General features: G+C 41.2%; 1 pseudogene; it reads right to left on the bottom strand.

Moving 5' to 3' along the window:
• Positions 1-5210: 5210 nt before the first annotated feature.
• Positions 5211-5638, bottom strand: LOC109438904 (small ribosomal subunit protein uS12m; annotated as a pseudogene).
• Positions 5639-12337: the final 6699 nt, after the last annotated feature.

The raw sequence follows: 12337 nt of genomic DNA, 5'->3' as shown, positions 1-12337 counted from the left end.
ATGAGCTGTGCCCTCCACAACTAAGATTGAAAGGACAACAACTTGACTTGGAAAAAGTCCTGGAAATACACATTGTTCCCCAATAAAGTCCTGTTCCCCTTCCCCAATAAAATCTTTAAAAAAAAAAAAAAAGACTGATTCGTTTAAAAAAAAATCAACAAAGAGATAGGAAATATAAAAATGGAGATAGAAAACATAAAAAAGAATCAGTCATAAATGAAGAATACAATAACTGAAATTAGAAGAAACAGGAACGAATGAACAATTTGGAAGATAAGGTAGCAGAAAACAACCAATCAAGATAGCAGAAAGAAAAAAGAATACCAAAAAAATGAGGATAGTTTAAGGGACCTCTGCAACAACATCAAGCATTCCAACACTTAATCATAGGGGTACCAGAAGGAGATGGAAGAGAGCAAGGAATTGGAAACCTATTTGAAGAAATAATGATGACACTTCATAGATTGTGTAGATCCCTGACCACTACACCTGAAACTCAAGTACCATAATATTGAATATCAATTATAATTAAATATAAATATATATATACATATATATGTATATAAATACATATATATACATATATATGTATATGTATGTGTATATATATATATATATATATATATTTATATATATATATATATATATATACATATATCTACACACAAACAGTTAACTACATTTACTATTTGGAAGTGCTGAAAAGGCTGTGTGAAGAACGACCTGAACTTTTTGCCAACGATTCATGCCTCTTGCATCACGACCATGCACCAGCTCACACGGCACTATCTGTGAGGGAGTTTTTAGCCAGTAAACAAATAACTGTATTGGAACACCCTCCCTACTCACCTGGTCTGGCCCCCAATGACTTCTTTCTTTACCCGAAGATAAAGGAAATATTGAAATGAAGACATTTTGATGACATTCAGGACATCAAGGGTAATACAACTACAGCTCTGATGGCCATTCCAGAAAAAAAGTTCCAAAATTGCTTTCAGGGTGCTGGTGTCAGTGCACAGCTTCCCAAGGGGAGAACTTCAAAGGTGACTGTAGTGATATTCAGCAATGAGGTATGTAGCACTTTTTCTAGAATGAGTTCCCAAACATAATTGCCAGACCTCCTACAGTTTCCTCATATGTAAAGAAGAGAAAAATGGTATTCCATTGTGTATATATACCACAACTTCTTTATCCATTCATCTATCGAAGGACACTTTGGTTGTTTCCATGTCTTGGCCACTGTAAACAAAGCTGCAATGAACATTGGAGCACACGTGTCTTTATCTCTAAATGTTTTCAGATTTTTTGGGTAGATACCCAGGAGAGGGATTGCTGGGTCATATGGCAATTCTATTCGTAATTTTTTGAGGAACCTCCACACTGCCTTCCATAACGGCTGCACCAGTCTGCATTCCCACCAACAGTGTATGAGGGTTCCTTTTTCTCCACAGCCTCTCCAAAATTCGGCGGTAAGAAAAGATGATATAGGAACATTTGTGACAACTTGGATGGATCTTGAGAGAGTAATGCTGAGCGAAATAAGTCAGACAGAAAAAGCAGAGAACCATGTGATTTCACTGATATGTGGTATATAAACCCAAAACAACAAAAGAACAAGACAAACAAATGAGAAACAGAAACTCATAGACACAGACAATAGTTTAGTGGTTGCCAGAGGGTAAGGGGGGGGGTGGGTGGGAGATGAGGGTAAGGGGGATCGAATATATGGTGATGGAAGGAGAACTGACTCTGGGTGATGAACACACAATGGGATTTATAGATGATGTAATACAGAATTGTGCACCTGAAATCTATGTAATTTTACTAACAATTGTCACCCCAATAAATTTGATAAAATAAAATTTAAAAAAAAAAGAAGAGAAAAATGGGACATTCCTGACAAAAGGCTGAGAAAATTAAATAAAATAATAGTGTTGATAGAAGCATTTAGTACAGACTCCAGCACTTCATGGGTATTTAGTATGTTGGGGGTTTTCTAGTTTACAGAAGGAAGACAACATGAGTCTCAGAGAAGGTAATCAAAGAAATATTTCTCAGTGGCTGAAACAAACAACTCAATTAAACCATCCTCGTCAGCTAAAAAGAGGCCAAAAAGTGTTAATGCTTGGTCAAGGATGACATGGTGATTCCATTCCCAGGCATCACATTCCCATCTTCCTTCTTTCCCCTCCTCAGAACCTCCCTGCCTAGTTCCCTGTTTTCCCTGGAAGTCACATTTTCCCAGCCCCACACTGCAAACACACACATTAGATAGGCAAGTTCAACTGCTTATCCTGCTGTCTTCACAGCAGACCTGTGACTCTCGATGCCCCTAACTCTTCAGTATTCTCTCTAATGGCTTGTTTTTTCACTTTGGCTGCTTTGGCAAAGTGACTTTGTGCTGAGATTTTTTTATTTTTTTTTTTGGAGGGGGGCGGTTGCTTTGCTGTCAGTGAAAGCCATGTACAAGTCATTCTGTTACTTATAGGAATTTTCCAAAGAACAAAACATCAGGAAAGGAGTTGGGATCCATGGTGGGAGCAGGCCACTTCATCTGTTTGCTTACTTCTTTGTATCTGCTTTGTATCAAAGAGCTCTTATTCTCTGCCTTCTCTTCTCTCCATCATATTCATTTGTTCATGCATTCATTCATGTTCATTTATACAACAGATATTTATTAAACACGTACTATGCACAAAATGAAAAAAAACCTCTCCCCTCCTGGACTTTATTTTCTAGTGGGAGGGTTTTCACTGTCTCCCAAAGGGGTCTTCTGCAGTCCTGCCTCAGATAAGCCAAAAGAAGATATAGCCAACCTTAATGGCCCAGATGGGGCATTGCAGAGAACAAAGTTTTGATCTGATAAAAGCCCCTAGGCGTTTGTTGTTACTCCTATGGGTGGAGCACAAGGAGAGCTTGGCTTGAATGTGAAATGAGGTAGGGAGTGCAGGGGCAGGAATCCAGGTACCCTTAGGAATAGACCTCTCCTGAATTTGTAGAAATCATCAATGCCAGAGTTGGATGGGGCACAGTGGTCAGAGGTCTGACCAGCAACCCCAGGAAAGAGAGCCAAGAAAATATAGGACCCACAGACAATTACTTCTCTCTCTCAGGGATCTAGAACCCACAAGTAGTATCAGAACATCAAAAATGAAGATTGAATGCCACTCTCCTCCTGGGACTTTAAAACTGCTCAGCTCACTCAAAGGCAGCCCATCTAAAGAGTTCTGCTAGGAGACATTCTGCTTTCAAAGGCAGAGATGTCATTGAACTCAGAGACCTGTCCCAGGGGCTCTCTTTCTCTCTTCTCTGATGAGAATGGGGTACTGAGGGCCACAAGGGGATCTTGGCTCTGGGAAAAGTAGAGCTGCTTCAACTTCCCTGGATTCCAGCCACCAACAACCTTACTATTTCTCCATCCATGAAATGTGAAACACTTCAGAGTTCTTACATAAAGCAAAGCCCACCTACTCCCAATGCAAACTTGAGTGTCAACTTTTTAAGTAATGATTTTATATACTGTATACACAGGATATTTCCATTTAGCACTCAAAATGAAAACTATGCAAATGTGTCAATGATGAACAAATGAAAAAGTGTTTTCCATTTTTGAAAAACTGCCCAAAAGTTTATCAATAGCACTCAGTTTTCTTGAGTCACTTCATGACCTCTAACTCAACCCATCTCTCACAAATTTCAAATCAACATCATATCAACATCTCTCACAAATCAGCAGCAGGAAGTTTCTACAATTAGGTCACAGAGCTCTGTACCTCTGTCCTCTAAAAGGAAGAGACTTTGAAAATAATTTTGGGTACAAGGGAGAGAGAGTTTCCTGAAGGACAAGCCAGGGACAGAGTAAGCAAATTACATCAGGGTGATAAACACACTTACCTTGATCTATGCATAATGTAAATGTGTAATGTCTCATGTTACTTTTTAAAACTTTGTTTTTTGTGTCTTGTGGAAGCTTGCTCACATGATGTCTGCCTTTGGACTACTGATTCCTCAAGTCTTTGTCTCAAATAACAATTTTTATCTAAAATATGAAAAAGTATGTGATTCTGAATGTTTTTCATCAACATGGAGATCATGGTCTTGGGTGCACCCGCAGGAAGGGAGCATGACTCTCCCCCTCCTCACCATTCCTCTTCTATTCCATTCTTTTCTCCTCGTTAAGAGGCACTTGAGGGAAGGCTTATGAAATTTAGAAACATCTTAGGCAGAAATGTTTAAAGAAGTGGGATCCTCCTGCCTGAAGAGCAAGAGCCTGAATATTATTAAATTACTTATGGAAGCCCTGGAAGAGAGGGAGGGAATGTACTGATGGTAAAATGTTCCCAATAATTAGGAACAGACAGTTCATAACTGGAAAAAGCAAAGTAGAGGAAATATTTGTCAGTGGCACATGACTAAGTGTTAGAAGTAGGATGCTGAAACTGGGGTAGACAGAGAACTTGGAAGCCATTAAAACCAAGTTATAATTGTTCCAGTGGGAGATGAGGAGCCATCAGAAGGTTTCAAAAATTCATGCAAACTTCCCCAAGTAGTGAGTATGTTTTGTGTTATTTATTTTCGTTTTTAATTCTAGGGCACATAATAGGTGTTCATTAGACAGACTTGCTTCACTATTGGAGTGGACTGATTCAAAAATCAAACATCGAGTCTGAAACTATATGCATGAATTCCTCCCACTACATCACACTGTCTTATGGTTCAGTCCCTATGCAAAGAGCCTGAGACGTGCGCTGCAGTCTGACTCCGTGCTCTGAGTCGCACACCTGCCAAGAAGCACTCACACTCATCTCTGAATTGCTCCTTGATTGTGCTGTTCCACGGGTATTTTTAGCTTGGCTTCTTGGCATTTTCTCCAGTTTTTTTGTTTTTTTTTACACATCACAACCACAGGGTCTGTGTGTTTATTACAACACCTTCCCATCAGATGGCGGTACAGTGGATTGTCCCAACAGAAGAGGCCCCTTGCACCAACACTCTGTACGCACATGCCAAGGGTGTTGACAGAGGGGTGTCTCTTTCTAATTTACACCCAGGACTCCTATGGGCTATTGGTGGTCCCGACAGAAGAGGCAGAGTCAGGATTTGAACCAGGACCAGCGACTTCTAGAGCTGGCTTAGCTTCCCAAGGATACTGCAGGAACCCAGAGACAAAGGTTCTTGTTCCACATGAACCCCAACCCTGCCCCTGGAGGTCACTTCTTCTGCACATGGCCACAGTCGTACTTGCCATGCACAACCTTGAGCTTGACATCCGTTGGGCAGGTTCTGGGTGTGGCCGCCCTGCACAAACACAATATGGTGCTCCGGCAGGCTGTGATCCTCTCTGGGGATAAAGCAAATGGCCTTGCAGCCTGTGCTGAGCCTCACGCAGCAGCGCTTTCAGTTGGCCAAATTAGGCTTCTTGGGTTTGCGGCTGAACGTGCGCAGAATCACACCCTTTAGCTGTGGCCCGCCTGCCGTGGGACCCAGAGTTGGAGGCCGCTGCTTCAGAAGGCTGCATCTAGTTGAGGGTAGCCATGGGGCAGATGGCCCAGAGCTGGATGGCCCAGAGCCGGGGGGCCAGGGCTAGGCCATAACTTAGGGACATGTTGAGTCTATGGAGAAGGCCAGATCAGGACATCCTGTCGCCTGCAGCGTCCTTGTGTTAGGGGATAAGAGACTCAGAAAGGAGGAGAGAAAAGTGGCTGAAGTAGGGCCAGGATCCAAATTCTCCCTTCTCGCTCTCTGGATTTTCTGGTTAAATCTAAGGAATTTCATCTGACGCCTGGCTCTGAGTAGGGTCTTGGGGACCCAACCACCCCCTCCCGCATAATGGCGGAAAGGGGAAACTGAGGAGAGGGTGGCGAAGGTTTGGATGACCTCAGGACTCCAACTAACTCACTATCTCCAGTGCTTTTTAAAGTGTTTATGGGTACATATTGAGAACTGCATAATACAAAATTAGGGAGCTCTTCTAAAATCTGTCCACTGTATCTTTATTCTACATCTCTCACATATGAGGGTCTCTATCTTGTTCTCTGTCCCAGTTTTGCTCTGACATGCTCAGATGCCAGAAGCCCAGGCTGGACTTAGCCTAATAAATCAACCTCAACTTTGGCATAAAATAAAAGAGAAAGCTTTTAAAGATATTACTTTTTTGTCATTAGGCAAAGAGTCAGTTTTTCAATTAACTAACCTTCATTTGACTTTAAAGGCTAAACATATGGCTTACAAGCTTGGAAGTTCTGATTTCTTAACTTCAACAAGAGAAGGCTAAACGAGAGGAGGGGAGACAAGGCCACAGAGGGGGCAAATTTGCTTATTTGACACCTATGGAAAAATACATAAGGATGGGACCCCTTTCCTCTCTATTTGTTGGGAAAAGTTTTTAACATATGGCAGCAAGACAAATAAAAGTTAAATGGAAAGACTTTACTGTTGTTAGGATAGCATGTCCTATTTTAAGAGATTGAGAGATGCTTTAATCATCTTCTACATACCAAGCTTAGAAACATTTTCCCTTATATGATGTTAGGTAGAAGAGAGGTGGCTTAAAAGCAATTATATTAAAAAGTGAAACTAGGTAAACTGAAGGTGAGTTGGAGTAGAGGGAAGAATGTTGAGGAAAGTGTAACTTTAAGTGACAAGTCTTTTAACATCTCTGGACTGCATGTTTCTCTTTTCTTTCTTTTTTTTATTAAAGTTTATTGGGGTGACAATTGTTAGTAAAGTTACATAGATTTCAGGTGTACAATTCTGTATTACATCATCTATAAATCCCATTGTATGCTCACCACCCAGAGTCAGTTCTCCTTCCACCACCATATATTTGATCCCCTTTACCCTCATCTACCACCCCCACCCCCTTTACCCTCTGGTAACCACTAAACTATTGTCTGTGTCTATGAGTTATGTTTCTCTTTTAGTAAAAGAGTTTAGGTGAAAATCTTTAAGACCCCTTCAACCTTTAACATTGTATAATTCTGGAGGTCTTACCCAGCTTGAGAAGAATTTGATTCTAAACAATGAGTCGTGGGGTTTGTAAGGTTACACAACTAGTAACTGACAAGCCAATTTTCTCAATTACCTGTGGTAGTGTCTTGGACTCCTCTGATGGCACAAAAAGACTTGATCATGGCCAGGCAGAATGCAGGCTCTTATAAAACCCTGCTGACAGTGACTATGGGACTGATAGTCTTCAAATTAAATGGAGACCTTTTCACTTGGTAAGTGTTAGTGGAGAGGGTGAGGGCTGAGGGAGTTAGAGAGAAGAAAACATGGCAGGAAAACCGAACCCTTTTTTTTTTTTTTAGAATATTCCTTCATTTTGATACTCAGAGGGAATGAGAAGAGATGCCTGTCCAAAGGGGAGTAAAGATTATGTGAGAGGAAAACATGTGCATATTTATTCCTGCTCCTCAACAAATCACAAGGGGAGCCTGGAGACACTGACCTTATCATAAAACTCATGCCCAGATCTGTACTGTCTCTTTTAGACATGAAGCAGGTGACAGGGAGGGCAGACACTGCCACTGAGAGATGCTCCTGGCTGCAGAGTAGCGGTCATTCAGGCTGAAAGTATGGCAGGGTCTTAACACAACTGCTCCTCATTCAAACATTTGTGCCATACCTGTTCGGCATTGCCCTTCATCTTCTCGAAAACTCATTGCTGTGACCTTAGATCAAATACATTGGCATTGGTTAGAGACATACAGCCTGGTCAAAAAGCATCGCTATTGTGTACTAGATGTGTATATGCCCTTATTTATGACAATTCATCACTCTCTCCCACGTATGAAATGATAGGTGTCAAATAGGCAAATTTGCCCTCCCTGTAACCTTGTCTACCCTCCTCTGGTCTAGCCTTCTGTTCTGGAAGTTAAAGAATCAGAAGTACCAAGCTTTTAAGCCATATGCTACCCCCTAAAGTCAAATGAAGGTTACTATCTGCCTCATCTCATAGGGTGGTAATGTCATCAAATAAGTGAATGTTTATAAAAAGCCCTGTGTTATTGCAGGCTGTTATCACTGCCCTCTCTGTTAAGTGCATTTCTGTCATCTTAGACTTAGTTGCCACACAAAAGACTTATCTGCCTCTCACCACCTGGAACAGACATCTTGCTTCTGTCTGGATTATTGGTTGCTGTCTTATTCCCTTCCTTTCTTAAAAAAAAAATCTCTTTTCCCTTGCTGATGTATCTTAATTTCCCTCTCCCTCGACTGTTATTTCAGCAGCTCTGCTATTTAGCTCCATAGAGTCATAGCAGACAGTTGGTGGGAAAGGAACTGTGCTAAATGACATAGCATTGAAATCCAGGACTGGCTTCTTGGTGGTTAGAAAGCCCTCTTCAAAGCTCATTGCCATTTTATTGCTTTGCAGGGAGTTCCCTTTGACAAGAGGAAAGAAACCACCCTTTAATCCCACTACTTTACCCACCATACACATACACACAAGTCTCCCCAAGAGGTCATCCAGTAGATCGTATTGCCAACACTGGCATGGCAGTAAACATTGTGGAAGTGACTTGGTGGAAGGAGATGTGGCAGCAATGGCAACTTGGGTGTGCCTGTCCCTGCTCTGGAGCCCAAAGAGCTTGACTGCCTCTTGCTGTTAGAATATCTGCATAATATTTGTATATTTCTGCATATTCTTCTCAGCACCTTTGAACTTGGTGAAGCTGGAGTGTACATAGGTTACCCGGAGTGAATGATGATGCCTGCGTAGCATTCAGGAGACTAGAGATCTATACCAGGCTCAGCCTCTTACTTCCTGGGTCACTGTGAGCAATTTCCTTCTCCTTCCATAGCCTCAGTCTCCTGATCTGTAATAGAGTTCACAGAACTGCTGGGAAATTACTGCTTTTGTCTATTTGCCAAGAGGAATCATGATGTGAAAGAAAGAAAAGGAGCCTTGAATCAGACAGTGTTCTAATCCAAGCTCTGTCACTACTACTAAATGTGTGACCATGGGCCAGTTGCAAAGTGAGAATCAAACTATGAAATATGTAGATCTTCCATTCGTATACACATCTTTAAGCATTTTAAAGACAAAAATTTATAATTTATGCCATGCAAGTCTCTGAGGAAGTTGGCCTGGATCTTTAAGACCCCTTACTTTCTATCAGTTCTCAATTCTATTTCTTTCATAGACTCACAAATCCTCAAGCTAGGGTTCTAATCATTGGTAATTACTAAAGCATCATTTATTGAAAACCTGCTGATGTCATCAAAATGGCGGCATGAGGTGAGCCTCTGTAAAGCTCCCCTGGAATTTACAACTAATCGAGCAACTATACCTCCACAAAGGACTCGCTGCACAGAAGACAGGCAAGACGAAGAGGCCCACTACTGAATTCACCTAAAGGTGGGCGAATCGCATGAGTGGGGAAGAGGGAAGGGAGAAGTGTGGAGACAGAGCCACGTAGGTGCAGGACGCAGACCTAGCTCAGTGCTCCAAGCTCGGTGCACTCGGAACTACCACAGCTGTGGGAGAGGGAAGAACTCGGACTACTAGGGCTCCGTTTACGGCCCACAGGGCTGAGGGGACAGCATATAGCACAGCTGAACCCAACGTGTACAGCAGAGACCTCAGAGAAAAGACTGAGGTAAGAGGTCTGAAAACGGTGGTTTAAGCCCTCACTGCCAAGCAGAGAATGGAAGCCTTAGGCATTTAGACTAGCCGCCCCTTCCCTACCCTCCCAGAGCACGCCCTGCCCCCACCTGCCCGGTGCTGGAAGCGGAAGAGTAGCAGTGTCAGATCAAAACAACAGAATATTTGCTGTTTTGAGAACTGTGGACTGCAGACACAGATTTGCAGCCCAACTAGTTCCAGCAAAGGGGAGGGAGCTATGGAAGCAGGACCGGCTGTGGTGGTGGTCACCGCCATTGCTCTGGGCCACCTCTCACACCCTGCCCCTGACCCCACCTATCTGGGTGGATCCCTGCAGGAGTAAACAGAACTTCTGAAACATACAGGCTCTGAATCTGGTCCAGGAAGAGCTTTGGAACTTCAAAACCTCTCCACATACCCACAGGGACACTGAGCCGTGTGACCCAGGCAAACTATCAACAGAGAAGCCTGTCTCCCAGGAAATCCCCCCATTGTGTAAGAAGCTGGAAGTGTGCAGAGAAAACATAGCACTACCATCTAAGAGAGAAAAAAATGGCTGCAGTCGGAGAGAAAATAAAACATTATACCAACAAGTACTGGAAAACAAAAGAAAGACTTCTTCCTATCAACCCATTGCAGAAGCCATTCTTGTAGATGTCTAGGAAGAAATAATAATAAATCAGTAATTGCCATGAATAACCAAGGCAACAAGAGAGCTCAGAAAGAAAGTGAAAAGTCTCCAGAAAAGGAACTTAAAGATATGGAAATATGTGACTTAAATGACAGAGAATTCAAGATTGCAGTTCTGAAAAAACTCAACGAGATGCAAGAAAACACAGAAAGGCAGTTTAATGAACTCAGAAACACAATCAAAGAACAATATGAGCATTTTACAAAAGAGATTGAAATTTTAAAAAAGAACCAAATAGAATTTCTGGAGATTAAGAACTCAATAGAAGAAATTAAGAATGAAATAACCAGCTTAGGTAGTAGAGTTGACCAGATGGAGGAAAGAATCAGTGACATCGAAGATAGAAACCTGGAAATGACACAGATGGAAGAAGAAAGAGACTTGAGACTTAAAAGAAATGAAAGAACTCTACAAGAACTTTCTGATTCCATCAGAAAGAGCAATATAAGAATAATGGGCATACCAGAAGGAGAAGAAACAGAGAAGGGAACAGAGAACATATTCAAACAAATTGTTGATGAGAACTTCCCAAACATGTGGACAGAACTGGATCCTCGAATCCAAGAAGCACATAGAACACCTAATTACCTCAATCCCAACAGGCCTTCTCCAAGGCACATTGTATTGAAGCTGTCTAAAATCAACGACAAAGAAAGAATCCTCAAGGCAGCCAGGGAAAAGAAGTCGGTAACTTACAAAGGAATGCCCATTAGATTATCACCAGATTTTTCAGCAGAAACTCTACAAGCCAGGATAGAGTGGAACCAAATATTCAAACTATTGAAAGAGAGAAATTATGAGCCAAGCATAATATATCCAGCAAAGATATCCTTTAGATATGAAGGGGGAATAAAGACCTTTCCAGACATACAGAAGCTGAGGGAATTTTCTAATACATGACCTGCACTACAAGAAATACTAAGGAGACTATTCGACCACCATCAACAGGGACAATTTTTGGCAACCAAAACATAAAAACGGGGAGAGTAAAGGCTTGAACAAGAATATGGGAATAGAGAAAGTAAGCGTGCTGAAGAAAATGGAATACTCTCAATATCAAACTTTCTTTTATGTAAACTTAAGGGTAAACACTCAAAAAAAAAAATCCAGAACTGAAATATATACTGTAGTAAAAGAAGAAACAGAGGGAAACATCATAGAAACCACCACACAGAAATAATAGACAGAAACAAAAAGGCAAAGAAACAATGGAGACACAGCCTTACCAGAAAACTAAAGATAGAATGACAGGAAATCCTCACATATCAATAATCACCCTAAATGTAAATGGACTGAACTCACTAATGAAAAGGCACAGAGTAGCAGATTGGATCAAAAATTAAACCCAACCATATGCTGTCTCCAAGAGACACATCTCAGCTACAAGGACAAGCATAGACTCAAAGTGAAAGGGTGGAAATTGACACTCCAAGCAAATGGTACCCAGAGAAAATCAGGTGTAGCCATAATGATATCAGATGAAACAGACTTCAGGGTGAAAAAAATAACAAGAGACAAAGATGGACATTTCATAATGGTAAAGGGGACTATACAACAAGAAGACATAACAGTCATCAATATTTATGCCCCCAATCAGGGAGCACCGAAATATACCAAGCAACTACTAACAGAACTAAAGGGAGAAATTGACCAAAACACAATTATACTAGGGGACTTAAATACATCATTGACAGCTATGGATAGATCATCCAAACAGAAAATAAATAACGAAATAGCAGCCCTAAATGACACATTAGATGAAATGGACATAATTGACATTTATAGAGCACTTCATCCTAAAACATCAGACTATACATTCTTTTCTAGTGTACATGGAACATTCTCAAGGATAGACCATATATTGGGACATAAAATCAGCCTCAACAAATTTAAGAAGATTGAAATCATACCAAGCATATTCTCTGATCACAAGGCTTTGAAATTGGATATCAACTGCAAAAAGAAAGCAGGAAAAAACACAAATACATGGAGATTAAACAACATACTTTTAAAGAATGACTGGGTCAAAGAAGAAATTA

The sequence above is a fragment of the Rhinolophus sinicus genome, linkage group LG16 (assembly GCF_036562045.2).
Source record: "Rhinolophus sinicus isolate RSC01 linkage group LG16, ASM3656204v1, whole genome shotgun sequence".
NCBI lineage: Eukaryota > Metazoa > Chordata > Mammalia > Chiroptera > Rhinolophidae > Rhinolophus > Rhinolophus sinicus.
This window is presented reverse-complemented; position numbering and strand designations above follow the sequence as displayed.